Source organism: Rhinolophus hipposideros (assembly GCF_964194185.1).
Source record: "Rhinolophus hipposideros genome assembly, chromosome: 7".
In the NCBI taxonomy this organism is placed as follows: Eukaryota; Metazoa; Chordata; class Mammalia; order Chiroptera; family Rhinolophidae; genus Rhinolophus; species Rhinolophus hipposideros.
Window position 1 is genome coordinate 79,927,155 of NC_138053.1, and position 21,570 is coordinate 79,948,724.

The following is a 21,570-nucleotide window of genomic DNA, read 5'->3' on the forward strand; positions in this document are numbered from 1 at the left end:
CAGAAGCGGGGGGGGGGGGCAACTTAGACTACTTTTGATTGGCATTTGAAGTGTGTATGTGTGTGTGGGGGGGCAGTCTTGTGGACAGAGCCCTTAACTTGTTGGACCTCAATCTCTGTCCACATAGTGTCTGAACTGAACTAGTATTATTTTGTGTGGGGAAATCTCCATCCTCCTTCTCCACACATTTGGTGACCAGAAGTGCCAGAACTGAAGTAGCATTCAGAGAGTATTGTGCATAATGTAGATGAAAACAATAAACAGAGTTTTTCTTTACAGCAGGGACAGTGAGTCATAAAAGAGAGGAAAACCCAAAGGGCAGGAACTGAGGGAATGTTGCTGGAATTTGGCTGCACTCAGAAAAGCGACCTCCAGGGCAGCGTCCAGATTCTCACCCGTAGACTTGAGAAGGTTATGTCCAAAAGTAACACACAGACCCAGCACTGCGGAAGTTGGATAGTTACAACATGAAAGATGGGAATTGGCCTCATTCTCCCTGGGTTTTTCTCCATTGAGAAAACTGACCTTTTACCCAAGCCTCGTTTTATGACTGAGGAAATCACTCAGGGAAGTTTACAGTTGACAAAGCACATTGAAGGAGCGCAAACTCGGTCTAGGGGCCCAGGAGCTAAATTTCACTAAGGGCTTCTGTGCGCGGCACAGTAATGAACACTCTACGTGCAATACCTCGGTCCTGGCCACTAACCTGTGAAGGAGGGATGCACCTTATCCCAATTTTACAGTTGAGGTAAGCAAGGCAGAGAAGCTAACTGTCCCCAGAGTGATTTATAGCAAGTACGTGGCCAGTTGGGTTTGGAACGTCACTACTTTACTAACAAGGTTTATATGTGGAGTCAGACAGAACTGAGAATATGATATATCCCCTTATACTAGCTAAGTAATTCTAGGTATGTCACAGCCCTTCTGAGCCTCAGTTTTCAGATCTGAAAAATGGGCTTAACACACAGCTATCTGGGTGTGAGATCCTTTAGTTTAAAGCCCCTAGCACAAAACCTCACAAATAGCAGGCATTCAGTAAAGATACTATCCTCCCTTCTCTTTCCCTAATCTTCCTGAACCTGCATCTTACAGGTGAGGGGTAACACTTTATCACAACTTCCCCCGCCAACTTGTATGTGAAAGAATATAACATTGGAGGAAGGAACATGAATTAATGACATTTACCTTATCACACGAAGTGAAGACCTCAGTCAATCAGCTTTGCTTCTATTTCTTACGGGAAGGCTTTTTCTTATTCATCTTAAACCAACTTTGCGTTGTGAATTAGTGGAGCCAAAGGTTTCTATGTTGTAGGGAACACATCCTCTGGTCTTGGAGCTAAATGGACTTATCGGCAAATGCCCTCCAGGGAAACTCTGCAAAGCCGCCCAGGCCTGACTTGATCACACTTCTGCAGATGAGGACTGAGAGTCTGGCTCCAATAACCACAGGACGTAGACAAGTAACTCACCCAGTGCAAACCCCAACACCTCATACACCCATATAAACCATTGCTCCAGAGGTTAGTCAGTGAAGAGAGATGTTTAAGAGGGGCTGTGGGTTGGTCCAGATATTTCCCCCAATGGTCTACACAGGGTGGGGGTGGGGGCGGAGGAGGTATGTCGGAGCTTGGGTTAGAATCCACCGGCTGCCTCCTATTAGGTGCTTTTATGAGCTCAGAGCAGCACTATCTGGTTTGCATTTGCAACACAGAGGGAAGCAAGAGGAGCAGCAGAGAGACTTTCTCAAGGATACCACATGGGGGTTAGTTTCACCAGAAAGTACCTGTGAGGTGACCAAGCAGAGTGACAGTAGGGAGATAGGAAAAGGACCGCTAGGCGGAGAGTCAGGGCACCACGTTCTGGCATGGTCCATACCACCTACCACCTATGCTCCAGATCAAGGCACTGAACCTCTCCTCCTCAGGGGCACCTTAAATGATGAAGCCGGATTAGATACGATCCGAGATTCCTTCCAGCTTGAAAATTCTATTATCATTTCAATTCTTTATGAAACCTCTTTATGAATCTTTATGAACTCTGAAAAAACATTAATGTGCATACCTAGCATAATGTGCTGCCTGTAACTGATACTTGGTAATTGTTTACTGCATAAATGATAGAACTAATGCTGATAAGGATACCAATAAAGGTTATTTAAAAAAAATCAAGTCACAGGTATATCATACCCACATATACAAAGTCTGACAATTAAGTTCACGAACTTGTTGCAATGATGTTGCTAAACTTTTTTGATATCAGAGGGATTATTCACTATGAATTTGTACCAACTGGACAAACAGTTAACCAAATTTACTTACTATTTGGAAGTGCTGAAAAGGCTGTGTGAAAAAGTTAGAGAAAATGACCTGAACTTTTCGCCATCTATTCAGGGCTCTTGCATCATGACAATGCACCAGCTCACAGGGCACTGTCTGTGAAGAGGTTTTTAGCCAGTAAACAACTATTTTGGAACACCCTTCCTACTCACCTGACATGGCCCCAATGACTTCTTTCTTTACCAGAAGATAAAGGAAATATTGAAAAGAAGACATTTTGATGACATTCAGGACATCAAGGGTAATATTACAACTGTTCTGCAGTCCATTCCAGAAGAAGAGTTCCAAAATTGCTATGAAGGGTGGACTAGGTGCTGGTATCGGTGCATAGTTTCCCAAGGGGAGTACTTCGAAGGTGACCATCGTGATATTCACCAATGAGGCATGTAGCACTTTTTCTAGGATGAGTTCGCAAACTTAATTGTGAGACCTTATATACCACATACATTCATGCACTCCTTTATATATACATGTATGTTATAAGTTCACCTCATGGTTGCCAATTGCTATGACCTCAGTATACAAAACAGTATACAGGCATACCTCGTTTACTGTACTTTATAGATATTGCGTTTTTTACAAATTGAAGGCAAGACCCTCCACCAGCAAAAAGATTATGACTTGCTGAAAGCTCAGATGATGGTTAGCAATAAACAGTTTTTTAATTAAAAAGTTAAGCCATGTACATTTTTTTCTTTAGACATAAAGCTATTGCACATTATGTCTAGAGTATAGTGTAACTATAGACTAGAGTATAGTGTAAACATAATTTTTATACGCACTGGGAAACCCCAAAATTCATGTGATTCACTTTATAGAGAGATTCACTTTACTGAGGTGGTCTGGAACCGAACCTGCAGTATCTCTGAGGTACGCGTGTACTAGACATTATAGGGAGACTAAGCCACACCCCCGCCCCCTGGGACTAGTAATCTAATAGAAAAGAATACTAATATACAAGAATAATCTAATACACAAGAATACGATGACAACTCTTGGACAGGACAAGATACAATTCAAATTCAGATGCACTAAAGTAAACATAACTGGCACTGTAGAGCCAGACACGACAATCAAGCTTTTATGTGAGAAAGAGATGGACACACACTACACCATCCAGCGTCCCAGCAGGAAACAGATAGCACACTCAAAAGGATTGAGGCAGGAGGAGGCACCCTGGGTGAGCAGTGGCTGGGAAACTATTACTTTCTCTAGGTCTGAAGGGAAAGGGGCAGAAGCAGTGTGAGCTGGAGCCACAAAAGTGAGCTGCCCATCAAGAGCTTAGAAGAAATCAGCCATCGATAGAATCTTAGTCAGTTTGAGGGGACGAGTGTGAGGGGGATAAACACCCCAACACTGTCTCCTGCCTTCTGATCCGTCTATGCCTCCCATTGGCTGAACCCAACCAGAAACAGGACAAAGAGAGGCCAGATATTGTAGTTCATAGAAGGAAACCACTTGGTACAGAGAAGAGAATGAATTGGGGGAGGAGGAGAAGGAAGGAGAAAACACGCACACTTATAAATTATACAAACATACGCATACACATTTGAGATATATTTAGGGCAAGTATGTCTTTAACTTTTCAAAAAAGATGATTTGTTCTACTAAAGGGTTGCACCATAGGATTAATCTAAATTTAGATATCAAGGTCTGCCAGCATATCCCAGCTATAACTTAACTGATAAAAGCGGAAACTTCTTGAATTGTAAGTAACTTCTACATAATGCTTACGTTGCCCGAGACATGGTGTATTCGTTTACGTAGGGCCTAACAAGTGAAATTGCGAAGAGAACCTGCTAGCCAGACAAAATTGTCTCCTAACAGTTTTCCTTAATCCTCTATCCCCACCAGCCCAATTTCCAAAGATAAAACAAACTCCGAAGTTTGCACACTAACATGTTTTTCCATTTATATTTTCTATCAGTTGACAATTAAAACAAGAATCTCAGAGGTCAGCCAAAAGTCTTAAATAACAAATGAAAGAGTCAGATATATTATCTCTGGACTCAAAAGTGCAAAGCGACACGTTATAGGAAACCACCTGGAAAACGGCACTTGGCAGGCGACGTTTCAGGGATCCAGGTTTCAAATGGCAACTCCTTGCCAATTATGCTTAACTTAACAGGGACCCTTGGGAAAAGCTCCAAAAGTAGTAAAGCCTCTATAACGCAATCCACTTTTATGTAGAGTTCTTCTGATGGCAATGGGAACCTGGATCTGGGTGGGGATCAGGATGGCACCTAAGGATGGCGGAGCCAGGAGAAGGAAGATGAGGGTTAAAAAGTGTCTCACGGTCACCTCCCAATTAGTGACCACATATCTGAGGTTTCTCCGGACAGTCCCCGTCTCAGCTATTCTAGCCCATACTACTTAAATGTCCAATCCTGGAGAAATAGTTACACAAATTATGGTCCTTTGACTCTATGGGGAAATATGCTGCCATTAAAATTAATGAGTCTGTAATGACATGAAAAATTCTTATGTTTATTCATTCACAGTAATGTTTGAATCCCTACTGCATACTACAGATGGTGTACTGGTGTTCAGGCTATAATGATAAATTATATAGCACATATATTCCATAGCACAGAATGGGCTCCAGAATCAGGCTGCCAGCATTTAAATCTTGGCCCCACCACTGGAAAGACAGGCAATCTTGAGCTGTTTCCCTGAATACTGTCTCCATTATAAAACAGGGATAATAATAGCACCTTCTTCATAGGATCATTGTGAGGATGAGATGAGCTCATAAGTGGAAAGCTGATAACATACCCGGCAAGTAGTAAGTGCTCAGTAAATCTTAGTTATATGACAATATGAAGTGCTCATCCTTACAGCCTGGATTTAGTAAGAAATACAGCTATAAACAGGAAAATGATGGTATACTGCTAAGTGCAACTAAGCGTGGGCTTCCCTTCAGGCTAACATTTTAATGGGAATGGAAGAGATCAGAAGGGCTTCCCATTCATAAAAGTAAAGAGAGTGTGTCATTGCCACGTGAGTCAGACTGGGGAAAACAGGGATGGACAGTCTACTTTTTCCTGCATTCCAGTCTTCCTGACACCACTGAGCACTTCCGGTGTTAATTTCATTCAAATCTTCCCCAAGTCTGGGATGCACAAAGACAAAGCATGGACGATAAAGTGTGCAGGCAGACTGGCCAGCTTCCACGATCACAGGGAGTGTGTGGAAACTAGTGCCAGGCTTTTCACAAGCTGGAATGCATGAGGTTCCTTCATTGCCTTATCGTTGAAGAGCAGTCTTCACTTCTGTGACGGCCCCGGAATGTTCTCTCACTGGGATCAGCTAGCAATCTCCAAAGCAAGGTTTCTTTTTCCCAGCCCCCCAAATGTCTCAATAGTTATTCCTACCTTTGAAGTTGGAAGAGAGAATACAATTACTTTCATCTGCCTGGAAAAGTAGACAGGAATGTACTTGCAATCACAACGAGGAATCAGGCTACTCAGATCAGGGGAGCCCATGATCTGCCTTAACTTTTTGGTGATGAGATGATGTGTAACTAAATATCCACCTGTATGAGTCTGGTAGCAAATGATACCAAACTCTAATTCAAAATGGCTTGAACAGGGAGGAAATTAACCATTTCACATGATGGGAAGTGCAGAGGAAGGGTGGGGCTCAAGCCATGCTTCTCAGGGACTCGCTGGGATCTGCTCTTTCCTGCATGCTGGCTGCCTCCTAAGGCTGGAGGCAAGATGCCGATAGCATTTCTGAACAGTAACGGGCCAACGAAGCAACGGGGTCATTTATGTTTTGCGTCTTTTTCTCAGTAATGAGCAAACCTTCCCTAGAAGCTCTGCAAGAAACTTTGCTTCACACCTCATTGCCCAGACTTGGCTCACACACTTTCCTACCCTTGTCTCTGGGGTGTGGAGTGGAGGTACTGCGAACCAAATGGCTAATCATCTCAGAGAACAGATGCTTCTGGGTCCACATGGCCGCTGAAGCACCTAATGGGCTTCTGGTGAGGACCAAATGAATATATTTCAAAGAAGTTAATGTGCTGTACAGTTATTCTCACAGATAGAATTCTGATAAGCGTTAGCACCAAACACATTTAGAAATGCCTCTGCCTGATATTCCACACATACAAAGAAGCACAATTAATGACCGGATGGAGAAGAGGCTAACATGCCTAGTATAAATGCCCAATAACCATTCTACTCACAGCCTGGGACATTGGTAATGACTACTGCTAAGATGACAGTACAACATGGCCCATTTGCATTTCTGTCCCCAGTGGGCACTTGCAGGGGTATAAATACAAAAGTGAGAGTTGAGAGGAGGGTTCCAGGGCAGAGTTGGGGGCTTCAAGCATAGCGACTTAGTCACCAATAACCATGACGGACTGAAATGAGAGTAAAGGAATTTTTTAAGTGTGGGGGAGGGGGTTCACTCAACTCAAAGAAAAAAAGAACAAAACAATGATTGCAACATTTTGGAAGCTGGAAAGTGGTCAAACCAGTGGTCACTGACTTAGCAGATGAGAGAAAGCTGCACAGTAGTGCGGGAAGTCTGGAAGCAGGCTGGGGTTCATGCCACAGACCTTTAGAAAGCCTCTGGAATTGGGGCACCAGCCACTGAGGGGGCAGGGGGGCCCAAAAGCAGGAGGGCTGGCTGAGAGTCTGTGCCTAAAGCTGTCAGATCCCTGTGTCCCCTCCTCTCTCAGTCCCAGCTCCTGAGTGGCTGCCTTCCTTCTATAATATGTTTGCTCTGCTGAATTAGAAACCATGTGTAGCTGAGAGACAGTTACTGCTTTAAAACAGGGAATAACAGAAAGTCTCCATACCAAATGTAGACTCCTGGTCTCCTTCCAGCATCTGGCTCCCAGAATGCCACACCGATTCTCCTCAGTGTGGGGGATTTCTCTTCCCCTGGTCAGCTTCTTCTGCGAGGAAAGACCTTCCGCCAACAAGTGGGAGTCCTCCACTAAAACTGCTCAGCATGCTAATCCTACAGCAGAGATACTCAGGGCCAGCCACACATCTGAATGACCTGGGGAGCTTTTAATAATTATTGTTACCGGGGCCCTAGCAAGATCATGCATCATTCAGTGACTAGGTAAATATGTATGGAAAGTTCCCTGTGTGCCAGGCATTGCTTTGGATTCTGAAACACTGTTCTAGATGTCGTTCTTGGTAAGGAGGCACTAACTATTTCTGGATACAAGCCCCATCCAGGCATGCAGACCTTCCTGTTAGCTTTTCAGTGATCAGTTCAGGATTATCAGGCATTGGAGGAAAGCCTTCAAAATGCAAGATTTGAAATAAAAAACAATTAAAAAAAAAACTAAGAAGAAACCAGAGGAAAAGAAACCATGCAGGGAGTAGAGGAATGTTTCAAAGAAGCTGTCATTGAGATCCACAGAGAGTTGAAAAGCTTTTCATCCATAAAGTGAGAACAGGAGGTTATAAAAAGAAAATTTCAGAGATTTTTTAAAGAGCTCTCGGAAATTAGAAATTTGGTAGTAGACATAAAAATTCAGTGTATGAGTTGGAGGATAAAATTAAATGAAATTTACCCAGAAGCACAATTTTATTTTTTTTTTAAATGGAGATAGAAAACAGTAAAAACATTTGAGATTCAATCCAGGAGGAACTCTTTCTAATTTAATAGGTGTTCTGGAAGAGAAGAGGAATTACTATTTTTTTTTTAATTCCAGAAAACTGTTCAGAACTGAAGAGCACAAGTTTCCAGATTGAGAAGGTCCATTGAAAGCCAAGTGAAATGGATGAAAAAAAGACTCAGTGTTATAATGAGAGAGAGAAAGGACATTACAAAAAACAGGAGAAAATCCTAAAAACTTTCAGAGAGGGGAAATAATTATATTCAAATCATCAGGAATTAGAATGACATCAGACATCTCGACAGCAATATTGAACCTGGAAGAGCAGTGCTTTCCAAATTCTGAAGGAAAAGGATTTCCAACACAGGGTTCATACCCCAACAATCTATCAAACTTAGAATATCTCCAAAAATATTATCTCCCTTGTACTCTCTCAGGAACTTCTAGAAGATGTATTTTACCAGAGAGAGAGAGGAAAGAAAGAGGATTCAGAAGTAGGGTCTAGAAAGCAGGGGCTGCCACATGAGGAAGAGGGAAACCATGTCCAGTATGGTCCAGTATGATGATGAGCGGAGAGACCAGGATGATGGCCATGAGAGCTGCAAATCCAGAGAGGAGTAGGAGGACAGAGGGCTTGGTGAGCGAGAAGAACCAGGTGGTGGAATATGTACTCGCTGTCTAGACATCTAGACATACTATAAAGATTTGCAAGTGGTTGACTCTGGGGCACAGGAGCTCAGGTGGGTGAAGGGTGGAGCAAGTGACTTCTGTTCCTAGTTATAAGCCTTGTGGAAATATTTGACTTTTAAAATTTTGTATCTCCTATGTATAGTTTTGATAAAGAAGGAAAGGAAGCTCAGGCTCTGAATCAGATTTCAGAATGAGAACCCAAACAAGGATCAGGAAGAGGTTCCCAAGTAGTGTCCTGTGGAACCGTCTTCTAGAAGGAAACAAAGGTTGGTGAGCCCACTGGGAAAGAGCAGAGTTGCTGAAGAAGGCAGGGCTGATTTGCCACAACATATAGATGGACCTGCAGGGTATTATGCTAAGCGAAGTCAGACTGAGAAGGACAAATTCCATGTGATCTCACTTATAGGTGGAATCTAAAGAACAAAATAAAACAAACAAACAAAACAGAAACAAGCTTATAGAAACAGAGAACAAACTGATGGTCACCAGATGGGAGGGGTGGGGGTGCTGGGTGAAAGGGATTAAGTACAACTGTCAAGAGGGAAAGGGAGAGGGGCAATGGCAGAAGAGGGTCAAAGAGGTCACATATACGGTGATGGAAGGAGAATGAATTCTGGGGTTGTGAACACACAATGTGATATATAGATGATGTATTACAGAATTGTACGCTTGAAACCTATGTAATTTTACTAACCATTTGTCACACCACTAAATTTAATTTATAAAAAAAGAAAAACGTCCTTAAGTGGAAAGGAAAAAGAAGTACAACTGCCAGTTATAAAAATAGTCATGGAGATGTTAAGTACAGCATAGGGAATATACTCGATACTGTTATAATAACTATATATGGTACCAGATGGTTACTAAACTTATCCTGGTCATCACTTTGTAAGGTAAATATCTAATCACTATGGTGTACACCTAAAACTAATATAATATTGAGTGCCAAATAATTAAAAACAAGTTTTAAAAAGAGCAGGGCTGAGCATGTGGCAGAGCAGGTGAGAGGAGAACTTGATGTCCCAGGAAACAGGCCAGAATGGGGTCACTTTCCCTTCAAGGAAACCGTTCCTAATTGTGACCTGCGTGGAGTTAGAGATCAGTAGGAAAAGAGGATTAAAGGAAGCTCTGTGCCAGGTGTGGTCAGGCAATTTATGGTGTGAGACGGTGAGCAGAAAGGCAGTTTTGGGAAACTTTGCTGCTCTTTCCACTGTCTTCCTTACACTCTAGATTAGGAAGAGGTTGACTGTATCTCCTCAGTTACGCCCAGCAGTGCAGGCTCGCAGAGCTCAAGGCTAAAAGAGCCCGAGCAAGCCTGAAATCCTGAGTCCAAGTGGGTTTCCCCAGTCACTTTCCCTGGTACATCCTATTTGTTTCTTCTGTGTGTGGCCCAGTCTGAGAACTTTTTTCTTTCCTTTGGAACCTGACACAGACCTTTCCCAAAGCACACCCTATGGATGAGTCCTCAAGGCTGCACCCTAGGGACAGTGGGTTTGACAAGAGATCCTGAAAGCAATTAACTGTGGGTGGGTCCTGTACGGATTTGACTTCATTAACATCTGGGGGGGTAGGGGGTAGAGGGAGAAAAGGAGGGAGGGAGGGAGAGAGGGAGGGAGGGAGGGAGGGAGGGAGGGAGGGAGAGAGAAAGAGAGAGAGAGAGAGAGAGAGAGAGAGAGAGAGAGAGAGAGAGAGAGAGATAGAATCTACAGGTCAATGAGTATTTTATGGCTGGAGTAACAATTGGGGGTAGGACCATCCCCTTGTACCTTACTTTTCAATTAATCTGCAAAATGAATTTAGAAGCGCAAAGTCTGAAAGTACTATATTTTATGTATATTTAAAGATGCTTCTGTATTACAGTTTATGCCATCCCTCTCATGACATCAAACTCAGCCTGACCTATTTTCATAAAAAGCGTTTACTGTTTACAATCGCAGAATCTTTTTTCCCAGAAACGGTTCCCAAGATGACAGCTGTAGTTATCTCCTCCTTACCCCCACGGCATGAGACATCAGTGACTTAATGTCACTCCTAGCATTTACAAACTGCCTCCTAGAGAGTAGCAACGTGATAGAAAATGTCATTCTCTTTCCAGGCATCCTTCATTTTTAAAATCTTTGATTTGTGGCTACTACAAACAGAACATTTTGTGAATCGGTGTCGGGGAGTCCTCCAAGCAGACTGTTTAGGAGTTTGAGGCAAAGATGTGTCCCCAAAGGAGATCATGACCTCGTGAGAGGGTCAGACAGTCTTCCAGCTGGTAGAAGACACAGCTTGGCTCTACCCCAGATTCGTTCCCCTGCTAGGGACAGTGAGAGGAGCAGGGGAAGGGCAGTGTAGCCGCGCCCCCGCCCCCACCCCACATCCCCTCCGTGGGCTCCCACCGCACCTCGAATGCAAGGTATTATCTTAAAGAACCCTGGATCTGGAGCCCCTCCCGGCTTGTCCCTGGCGACCCCCTTTCCAGGGCTCCCCCACCCCGCGCATCACACACACGCAGGGCGCCTCCTTCCGTCTAGTACTCGACAAACCAGTTCCAGTTCGGTTCCTCCTCCCAGGGAACACAAACCATCTCTAACCACGCAAATCAAGTCAAATACAAGACACCCAAGTGATCCGCGAGATGACAGCGGGGCCCTTTGGAGGCGGCTGCCTTTCTCGGAGGCCGGGGCTCCATTTCCTCCAGGTGCACCCCAACCCAGCTGGGACGGGGGACGCCTGAGGGTTTTGTTTCTTCAGCAGATTCCTACCTCCAGTTTTGAAGTCACCTTCGGGGGGTCTCCTCTCCCGAAGTGCCTGCGGCGGAGTGTCGGTGGGTGGGGAGCAGCGGGGGGGGGGGGGGGGGGGGCCCTCACGAGCGGGGCGGGGCTCCGCACGCCGGGCGCGATCCTGGCCCCCAATCACCTGCTGGCCGCGGCCGGGAGCGCAGGGGCTGCTCAGGGCCAGCTCGTTCCTGCAGAAGTCCCCGAACAGGTCTCCCTCCTCCCCCCTGCAGCCCCGGGACGGGAGGTTCTGGGAAGACGGTAATGGAATCCCAGCTCGGCGCGTCACTCCCCTGCTCACTTGTCAAAACTCCACAGCATTCCAGAGCCCCTTCCCTGGTCACTCCCCTCGCAGGGAAAAGGAAACCGTCCCGGGGAGGGTCGCGGGGAGTTTGCTGATGCAGACACTTTGCTTACACCAAGTGCTACGGCGCTGAGAGGTACCTGGCAGCAAGTGTGAAGGAGAAAACGTCCTATCCGGATACCCTCGCCGCCGGGTCCCCAGTTCTCCCTCTCGCCGCCGCAAGAAGCTCCACCTCCCCAACTTCGATTCATTTCATAACGGCTCCGTTTCATAACCAGCAGCAGCATGGGCTCTTACTGGGGGTGGGGGGGAGCCCAAACGAGAATCACAATCATCACACCGGGCAGGATGTCAGGAAACTTTCCAGAAATCTCCAGTCCGATTCTTTCTGCTGGAGCAACCAAATGCACCACTGCTGAATTACAATCGCCGGTGACTGCACAACTTAAGCATTTCCTTTATACCTTCTCCTGCTCCTGCGCCCCTCCCGTCTTCTGGGGGTTCAGTCAACACGTCATCCCCGGGAGAGGCAGGAATGGGCTTGGGCCGTGCAGCCATCTCTCCAGCTGCAAACTGATGAGGAAGCCCGACCCATGTGGCTGAATTGTTTACATCACACCCACTGAGGGCTTCCTGTCTTAAATTAATGGGAAGACAAATAAGACAGGAAAAGAGTGTTTGCTTTTCTTAAAGCTGGGGTGGGGGGCAGGCAGAGAGAGGAGGTAATCACCCCACCTTGCATTGAATGATGAGGTTGCTTTTCAGAACTTCAATCGTGTTTTATTCCGTTTTCCCACTTTAACACTTGCTGAAAAGTAAAAGCATTGCTGTGCCAAACCTCAAACTATTAAGGGACTTCTGCTCAAAACACATTTTCACCTGGCTTGGAGAGGGATCTAGGTTGGAGCTCCCAGGGGGAACTAGAGGTGGGGTTGAATGGGACAGAGCTTGGCACAAACTGAAGCCCTGCACCTCTGGGGACCTGCAGATAAGCACACACACTCACACCACTCTTTGGGGTTCATACCAGAATCTTGCCTTGTCCTATCCCCCACTCCTATGCCTCTAACGCTATGGTTCTCTTCCTGGGCATCCAGCAGCCCCTGAAAGTAAATCAGCTTTGCAAGGGACAGATCTGGTGAAATTCAAAGCAATTAATTATAAAGGAGAAGGCAAAAGAAGATGTCAGTTCCCAGTATCATTACTGCCACTGGAATGGGTACTTCAAGCCTGGGAGGGGCCAACCCATGTCAAGACCAGCCTAGACATCTACCCTCTCTCAGAAGCAGCCCACAGAGCACACGGCAAATAATCATCATAATTACCAGTCCTGGAATTACCCCAGTTGCTTCATTCAGAATGGCACGAGAGCAAACTGGGAAACAGGCAGTAATGCCAGGTGGTGACATTCCTTCTTTGGAAGTACTGGAAGGAAACCAGACCTCAGGATAACATGTATCTCAAGGAGGTGTGAGTATTGCAACCAACACTGACAAGTAGACTTTAGAAGAACACTTCATGTGCCCAGTGAGAACAAGCTTTGCAAGCCAATCCTCAAAATACTGCAATTCCTGGAGCAAAGCAAGTTAGGCCGATGATTTTGGAAAAAGCCAAGTGTATCAGAACTTTCTAATAAAAAGTCTGCCTCACACACATTATAACGGTCTCAGTGAATGCTAGCTCCTCCCCACTTCCCTTTTCCCCCCTCTTCTGCCATGAGGTGGTAGTCTTGGTAGATTCATTAACATACTTTTATGAGGCATTTGGGCATTTGATAACTTTTATGGGAGTTAAGTTCAAATTGAGTAATTTTCTAATAATAATTTCAGAAGTGCTCCTTTTCTTCCTTTTTCATTGCTTTCTCCACTGACAAGTTCTAATGCTTTGCTTCTAACCTTCTCTATTGCTTCAATCTGATAGATAATTCATGATCTGCAAACCAGCGCTGTTTAAAGTAAATCCACGATTTTAAGTAGTATGCAAATTAATATTCCCTTTTCCCCCACAAACTTTGTCGCCTAAGCCCAGTTTAGGGTGTGTATGTGCTGGGAATTAAAATTTAACCACATCTGTATAAGATCTTAATTTCAGGAAAGCTTTAAATGCATATGACATTCTCATCAGCAGGCCGCAAAGATATGATCTGGTCCGTCTTTTCCCTCACCAGGGTTTCACTGCTGACTGGAAAAGAGATCAATGGCTCTGTAAGAAAAAAAGGGAGGGGGGTACTTAAAATACAGCCTCCAATTTTATACTGGGTCTGGTTTAAGTAATACTTAAAATTGCTATATGCATACCCACAGTCTACAGATAATATTAATTTGACTAGGAACTGTTGATATGTTAGGAGAATCCAAAGTGGATTCAACACATGAAGGAAATGGTTCATTAAAAACAGTTTAGAGGTCAGCATGACGGCTAATTACAAAAGCAGGGGCGATGATCAAAATGACAGGCACAAACAGATTTGATATCTAGATTCAAGAAAAAGTGACAAAGACGTGAGGACCACAGCAGACCATGCAGTTAATGTGAATCTGCGAGTCATACTGATAAGAAATAGGCTCCACTATACTGGGGTGAATTCACATGGGTGGGAGTTAGACATGAAAGGGAAGTGCCTCTCTCCATTTCTCCCTCCCGCATAATAGAGAATTTGGCAGCAGACAGACTCTTATTAGGGTGGTATGTCCAGTCTGAGGCCCCTTATTTTAAGGAAGATGTAGAGACCCTGGAAAGGTTCCAAAGGAGAACCTAAATGATTAAAGAGACAGAAAAATAGAACCTATGAAGGAAGGTTAAAAGATTTGGAGTTGTTTAGTCTAGAGTGAAAAAGTGCCTAAAGGCAAACGTAACAGTCTCCCATTTGAAGGGTTATTATAAAGAGGATGCCTACCAGCTGTTCTATATCTCTACAGAAGACAGAAAACGTAAGAGACACAAAAGCAAGGTTTAAATTTGGGTTGGACATAAAGAAGCCTTCCTTGATATAATGAAAACTGATAGACTGATGGGTGACAGATCTTCACCCATCTGACTCCATCCTAAGTGACGTGACAGTCTTACAAGTTTAGGCAGAAGCCAGGCTAGAGAATTTCTTTCATTCCCTTCTAGGGCCACAGTGTCCCTCGTGTCTCCATTGAACATGGGAGCAAAGATCCTGAGTGTCCATGTTCCCTAATTCACAAAGTGCCATGAGAATGTAAAGCTGCCCACAAACATATGCCCACATTTCACTGGATCTCTTTGTTTATTGGGATAGGTATATCTAAGAAAATGTCCAACTTTAGACACTGAATAGATAAGTATATTGTAATAGATTCACTCCTCTATATAGTTTCTGTGTATAGACAGCATTGCTTTTTGTTTAGTGGGCATACAGATATTAGCTGATGATGATAATGATAATAATAGCTAAGAATTATTAAGCGCTTACTGTGATTATGTTGGGCACTGTGCTAACGACTTTATGTAGATTATTTCTCATTCATTTTTCGAAGTAGCCCTGTGAAGTGGGAAAAAGTGTTAGCCTTATTCTAACAAGGAAACTGAGTCTCAATGAGGTTAAGTAACACAGCTAGTAGATGTTGGAGTCCTAGTTCAAACCCATATAGTCTGACTCAAAAGGGTATGCTTAACTAACCATGATACCACTGCCTCCCATCATTAAGTATTTTTAGCTTTTGGGAGGGGAGAAACATTGCAAAAAGAAGCATTTATGCTTCTTGGCCCCAAATGATTCAAAACCAAGCCTTCCCCAGGTTTACATCACCTGGAGAATGCAATAGTTGTTGCCCACCATCGCAGAGGAAGAAAGGACTGACTTTGCCTTCCGAATGGCAGCATACATTGCCATCTCCCACGAAGCTGAAGAATCCGATCAAGGTTCACCTGTATTTTATCAATTAGAAACACTTGGCTATTCACCTATAGTCTACCTTGCATATAGTAGATCTTTCAGGACTGTTGAATGAATACAACTGCATTATGTCTGTGATGCTGTAAGACAAACTGAGCTGAATTGAGTTTTTCCAGCATGCTGGTCGTCAAGGCTATGGTGGGTCATTTCTATGGGCCTCTTATCAGATGTTCCCTAAGAGTCTTAAAAATCCAACTGTTTCCTTTAATTCAGCATCCATGAGAAAGCATATGGATGGGTGACATATTTTCCCAAGTCAACAACTTTCAGATCAAGAAAAGATTTGTAAAGGGGTTTACTGAGTGCTGTTGTATATCAACAATAGATGATTCATGAGTGAAGCAGACATCAAAATGATTTTTAGAAGGCAAATGAACCACACACAAACAAAAAATGAAAAGCCTTGATGCAAATTACTCCAAAGGACAGATATTTTCCCATTAGGACAATTTATCCTGAGTCTATAAACAGAGAGGGGCATAATTATCCAAGTGTTTGCTAACAGATCTAAACCTTATGTAGCTATGGAAAGCTGGAGAGAGGAAGAAAGAGGAAATTCACAGGAGAAGATCCCCAACCACATCCAGGGCCTAGCAGATCTCTATAAATACAAAAGCCAGCAGTGGTACCAAGCAGAGCATGGGAAGAAACCTCAGGATTTTAACCCAAGCCACAGAAATAACTTTGAATTGTCTTAAAACTAAACAATGATAATTCTAGCCAATAAGCTTTTAGCCTGGGCAGAGTGGTGAGTTATTGGTGTTCCAGATGTGATTAATCGAAACATGATGCCCAGAATAAAAAAGGTATTCAGGAAACAATGATTGAATGCATGGATGAGTGAATGAATGTCTCAACAGATGGCCAGGCTGCTTGTTTCCCCCTTTGAATCTCTGTCGGAAAGATATCTTTGATGCTTCAAACCCAAAGCTCTCACGGAGGGGTAGAACCATTGGACACTGGTACTCTGGGAACATTTCATGGAACCAGAGATTGGTTTTCAACCCAAACATACCAATTTTTGATCTTGCCGTGAACACAGGAAGGGGAGTTGCAGTGCCTGTCTTTGCAGGCCTTGATTCAAAAGCTTCCATTATTAACAGTACAGATTCTAAACTCTATCTGAAGTCTGACAGAATCAAGTACTAAGTAGCAAGCATCTATTGAGCACTAACTGGAAGCTGGGTCTTGTTCTAAGCGATTTACATATGAACTCACTATACCCTGATTATAATCTTCAGACTGTGTACTGTTATTATCAACCCATTTTATAGGCAATAAAACTGGGCCAAACGATTACCTAAGTAGCTCATGGGCATACAAGTAGTAAGTAGAGGAGCTGGAACTCAGATTCCACCTGGAACCACTTGCTCTTAAATGCTACCTGTACCAATCTTACCTCTGGTCACTCCTCAACACAAAATTACTGTCCCGAAGTGTTTACCCAGAATAGTCAAAGAACATTCTGCAGGACTTGTTTCCTGACCTCCCTGGCCCACTGTTAGCTCTCTCTTCCCCGAGCTCACATCACCTATTCTCAGAGAACACAACTGTAACATACTCGGCTCACATGACATCTTTCCAGCTAGATCTTAACTTCCTCTGGTGTTGGGACTGTGTATTGAATGGTAGCCTGGGGATGTAGTAGAAAAAGAAAGACCTAGATTTAAAGTCCAAATCCCATAATTATTACCCACAGGACTCTGGGTAAGTCATTAAACATTTCCTACTCTCGTAATCAAACCATATTCCTTAAGGGCTTATTGGGGAGGGGAGATTAAATGAGAAATGTAGCGGAAGTGTCTAGGATGATGTCTGATATTGTAAGCCAGTTATTCTCAGCCACCAGCTTTTGATTTACAAGGGACATTCGACAAGGTCTGGAGATATTTGTGAGAGTCAGAACTGTGGAGAGGGGTGCTATCAGCATCCAGTGGGTAGAGTCAGCAATGCACCCTACAAAGCACAAGACAGGCCCCCACATCAAACATTATCTAGTCCAAAATGTCAGTAGCAATAGTGCTGAGGTTGAGAAACCCTGCTGTAAGTCATTAAAAATGTATTAAAAATAGAAATTCCTATTCTCCTCCCTTTCCTTATTTTTTACAGTACTGTGTTTATGGTAGATATTAATAAATTAAATCCTTCTTTAGTAAACTTACGCATAAATGGGTAAATTAACGTATGAGTCCTGAGATATTTTGCTGGTAAACACCTGACTTGAAGGTGTGGTCTAGTCATGGCAGGGTTTTGGGTGAGAGTTAATTAACCTAGAAGCAGAACCTTCAAATATCCATGCTCGATGAAAGGAATTGTGAAATAAACCCAATCCACTGCTGGGGGCCTGAGCCCAATGAAAGTGATGTCAAAGTTGATCCTGGGAGAGCTGAAGGACTTAACGGCCAGCTCCTCCTCACTGGTCACTGCTCCCCAGGGACTTGCTGTCACTCTGCTTATGTTCACCTGAATCTAACGCCCACTCCCAAGAATAATACAGCAAAAGAGCCAGAAGCCCATGAAAGAATTTGTTCAATGTCTAGTCCCTTGTCCACTACTCCCCCCTGCAATAATCTCACACAACCTGAAGCCCCGTCAAATGAGCTCACATCCAGAATGCTAATTGAAAAACATGGTGGAATCTGAAAAGGACGTAGAGTTACTATCTAAAGCCTCCAACAGGTTCAGTAAGATCGGTTGTCAGAACTGGAAACCCAAGAATAAAAGCCTATGTTCCTGGATATAGCATTAATGACATTAATACAAACCAGAAGAGAGAGAGAGAGAGAGAGAGAGAGAGAGAGAGAGAGATTGATTCTTTCCATCTCCCATTCTTCAGACTTGGTGGCAACATCTGCTTCCATTTCCATCTTTTATAGTCAGAATACGTGAGAGATTTTTGTGTCCTTATACATGAGAAAATTTAAAACTTAATTGTAGCCTCCAGTCATCTCGGAGCATCTCCAGGAGATATCCTGAACTAAATTACCTGTGTAGAACTGTGAGAACTAGATAGGTTTTCCCTTGCTTTGGGCCCCTGAATACATCTAAGCGGAACTGTCCTCCCCACTTTAACCACCTTCACCTGGCTGATCCCCACTCTCCTTTCTAGAAGCAGGTTACACATCACCTTCTCCAGGGATCCCACCCTGAGTCTCCCCTACACTCTGTCCGGGGCTCTAGGTGGTGCTTTAATAGCATCCTCACTGCCCATTCACTTCTCTGCTTACCCTTCTAGACCATGAACTCTTTTAGGGGAAGGTCATATGGCCTCATTTACTACTTTATTCCCAGGACCTAGCATTGTGCATGGTACATAAAGGTGCCCAATGAATATTTGTTGAATGAATGAATATAAATCAGGAGACTTCCAAATGTATTCATATCACTATCTCAATCTGCAATAGAAGGTTTTGTAGTTAACAAAATGGAGGTGAGAACTATTTTGTTTTCATCTGTGGAATGAGAGACTTTTAAGGTAAGTTGGTTAGAAAGGTTTTTATAGGCACCTCTGTCCTTGCCTGCTGAGCTGTGAGAATTCAGGGAAGCCAGCTCCCCAACACCTCTGACTGGTGCTTCAGCTGTGGAACTCCATAGGTCGGGGGTCCCCCCAGTTAACAGAGGATTCTGTAACTAGGCCTGACAATAAAGTCAGGTGATTCTTCCCATAGAGTACTGTTGCCTGCCCTTCCGAGTGAACCTGCTGGAAAGGGGCTCATTGGAGCCCCTATAGGAACAAGCAGTAGAAATGTCACCGAACTTAGAAAAGCAGGCGGTGGGACTATTTCTGTGCCTGCTTGCTAATACCTGCTGTATGTATGGCAGGAGTCAAGGACTCGCTTTCATGGTAACGTACCCAACCTTAATCCCATTAACACGGCTTCCTGTCAACTGCATATGATTGCACGTTTTCTCTTCAAGGACATAATCCCAGAGTATTACAGATCCACGTTCTTGTCTCTGCCTCTCTGGCCTGTACCATGTACTCGCACTCCTGCTCCATCTCCCCCCTGCCCTGTTCCCTGGACCAAAGGAATATATTCCAGCCCACAGAGGTCTTCACATCGACTTACCCCTGAGAACTGGGACTTGGCCAGGATGGCCTTAGAAGTATTTAATCCATTGCAGCCACTGCCCATCTCTAGGCCCGGTCCACACCTCAGCGCTGCCAGCTTGCTTTATAACAGTGAGCGCTATGTTCCCTAGGAGGACTTTCATAGACTCTAAGGAGAGTTAAAGCTGGATAATATCACAGGGACTCCTCCTTTCCCCAGAGGCCTACATCTACCAGGGGTTGCTGCCCTGCCTTCCACAGGTTTGTACCAAGGTTGCTAGATAAACTATAGGAGACCCAGTTAAATTAGAATTTCAGGTGAAAAGTGAATACTTTTAAAGTATAAGTATGTTTAGGTATTGCATGGAATTTTTTATTTGGTAAATAAACCCCAGTTTGTAATTGCTACTTAGTTTTTATAAAAATCACATCTACACTCATCTACATTCAGGTAAGTAATTATACAGAAAACAAAACATATGCAAATTGTTAAATTTTGGAATTCTTGAAAATATACTTTGTGTGCTGTCTCTCACTTTGATGGATGTCTTCTTACAAGGATGGGTTTTTAATCATCTTTTTTATAGCTCACTTGAAGTCCCTCACCACTGCCCAACTTTCTCACTCGGTTTATAATTCTCTTCCCATGATCACTCTTTGCATCATTAAGTTCAACCACTTTGACCCTTCTTCTCTTCACAAGCAATTATCATTCAACTGAGTGCTTCACCTTGACTTGCTCTGTCAATGATCTATCAAAACATCTCCTCTTTACAGGTCAGTGAACCACATTAAGGAAATATTGGTTAGTGAGTCATCCCCCGATTCTTCCAAATTGACCTTAAGGATCAGATTCCTCTTCCTGATTGCCCCACATTCTCCAACTCTAGGAAATCCTTCCAGAAAAGCAACTCCAACCCCAGTTCTGATCTCATCCACCATTGCTCTCCACCAGCTGGAGAAAGTCCTAGTTGGGAAAAGCAACGGACCAGATAAAGTTCCAAACTTCTCCAGGTCCCAGAGACCAACTCAACCATGCTCTTCACAAAAGCCATGGTGTTTACAAATGGTGCCATACAAAGGACACACCTTATACCACCCCAGGAAGTGGAGAGTTTAACCCATTTATGAATGCACACCTGGGGGTGGGGGGAAGGGCGTAAAGGGGAACTAACCCTGCAATTACTTTCACTTTTCATAGAGAGTAATGGGATTGCAAGAGAGAGACTGTGGGTAAGACTTGGATAGGAAACCAAGGTAGCTGGCGAGATCTGACTAGACATGGATGATCCCTGGGTGGGCTGGTTAGAAAGGAAGGAAGGACATTAATGAGGTCAGGAAAGAGTTGTTAATGTATCAAGCGGGTAAAAAAAAAAAAAATCATGTTGAATGACCAGAGTCACAAAGAGCATCATGAAAAACAGCCATGGTGGTAGAGAGGTAGGTAACGTCATAGCTATTTAAAACTTTCATCATATTATTAATATTATCATCACTTTTATCTATCACTTCATTCCCCATGAAAAAGGTAAGATATATAACTACTATACTCATTCCATAAAGAAAGAAAATGCAATGAGAAGGATGTAGGAACTTCTAGGGATCCAGGTTTTCTGACTTCTGGTCTAGGGAACCTTCCTTTTTTAAAAAATTGTTTTTAGTTTTTCAATTCCAGTTGACATGCAATATTATATTAGTTTCAGGTGTACAACATAGAGATTAGATATTTATATAATTTACAAAGTGATCACCCTGATAAATCTAGTACCCATCTGACACCATACATAGTTATTAGAATATTATTGACTATATTCCTTATGCTACACTCTATATTCCCAGGACTGTTTTGTAACTACCAATCTGTACTTCTTAATCCCTTCCCCCTTTTCACTCACTACTCAACCCCCCTCCCACCT

At 43.6% G+C, this 21,570-nt stretch overlaps 1 protein-coding gene across 4 annotated transcripts in view; it reads right to left on the reverse strand.

Annotated features, from left to right (window-relative positions):
• Nucleotides 1–21,570, reverse strand: part of PDZD2 (PDZ domain containing 2) — a 331,929-nt gene that overhangs the window by 167,075 nt on the left and 143,284 nt on the right. The window contains exon 1 of one of the 4 annotated variants that reach the window (XM_081053225.1): nt 11,825–12,118. The exons of the other annotated variants lie outside the window; for them this stretch is intronic. The gene's annotated coding sequence lies outside the window, so the exon portion shown is untranslated. Of the gene's footprint in view, nt 1–11,824; nt 12,119–21,570 lie in introns of those variants that run through there. 4 annotated transcript variants of the gene reach the window in all.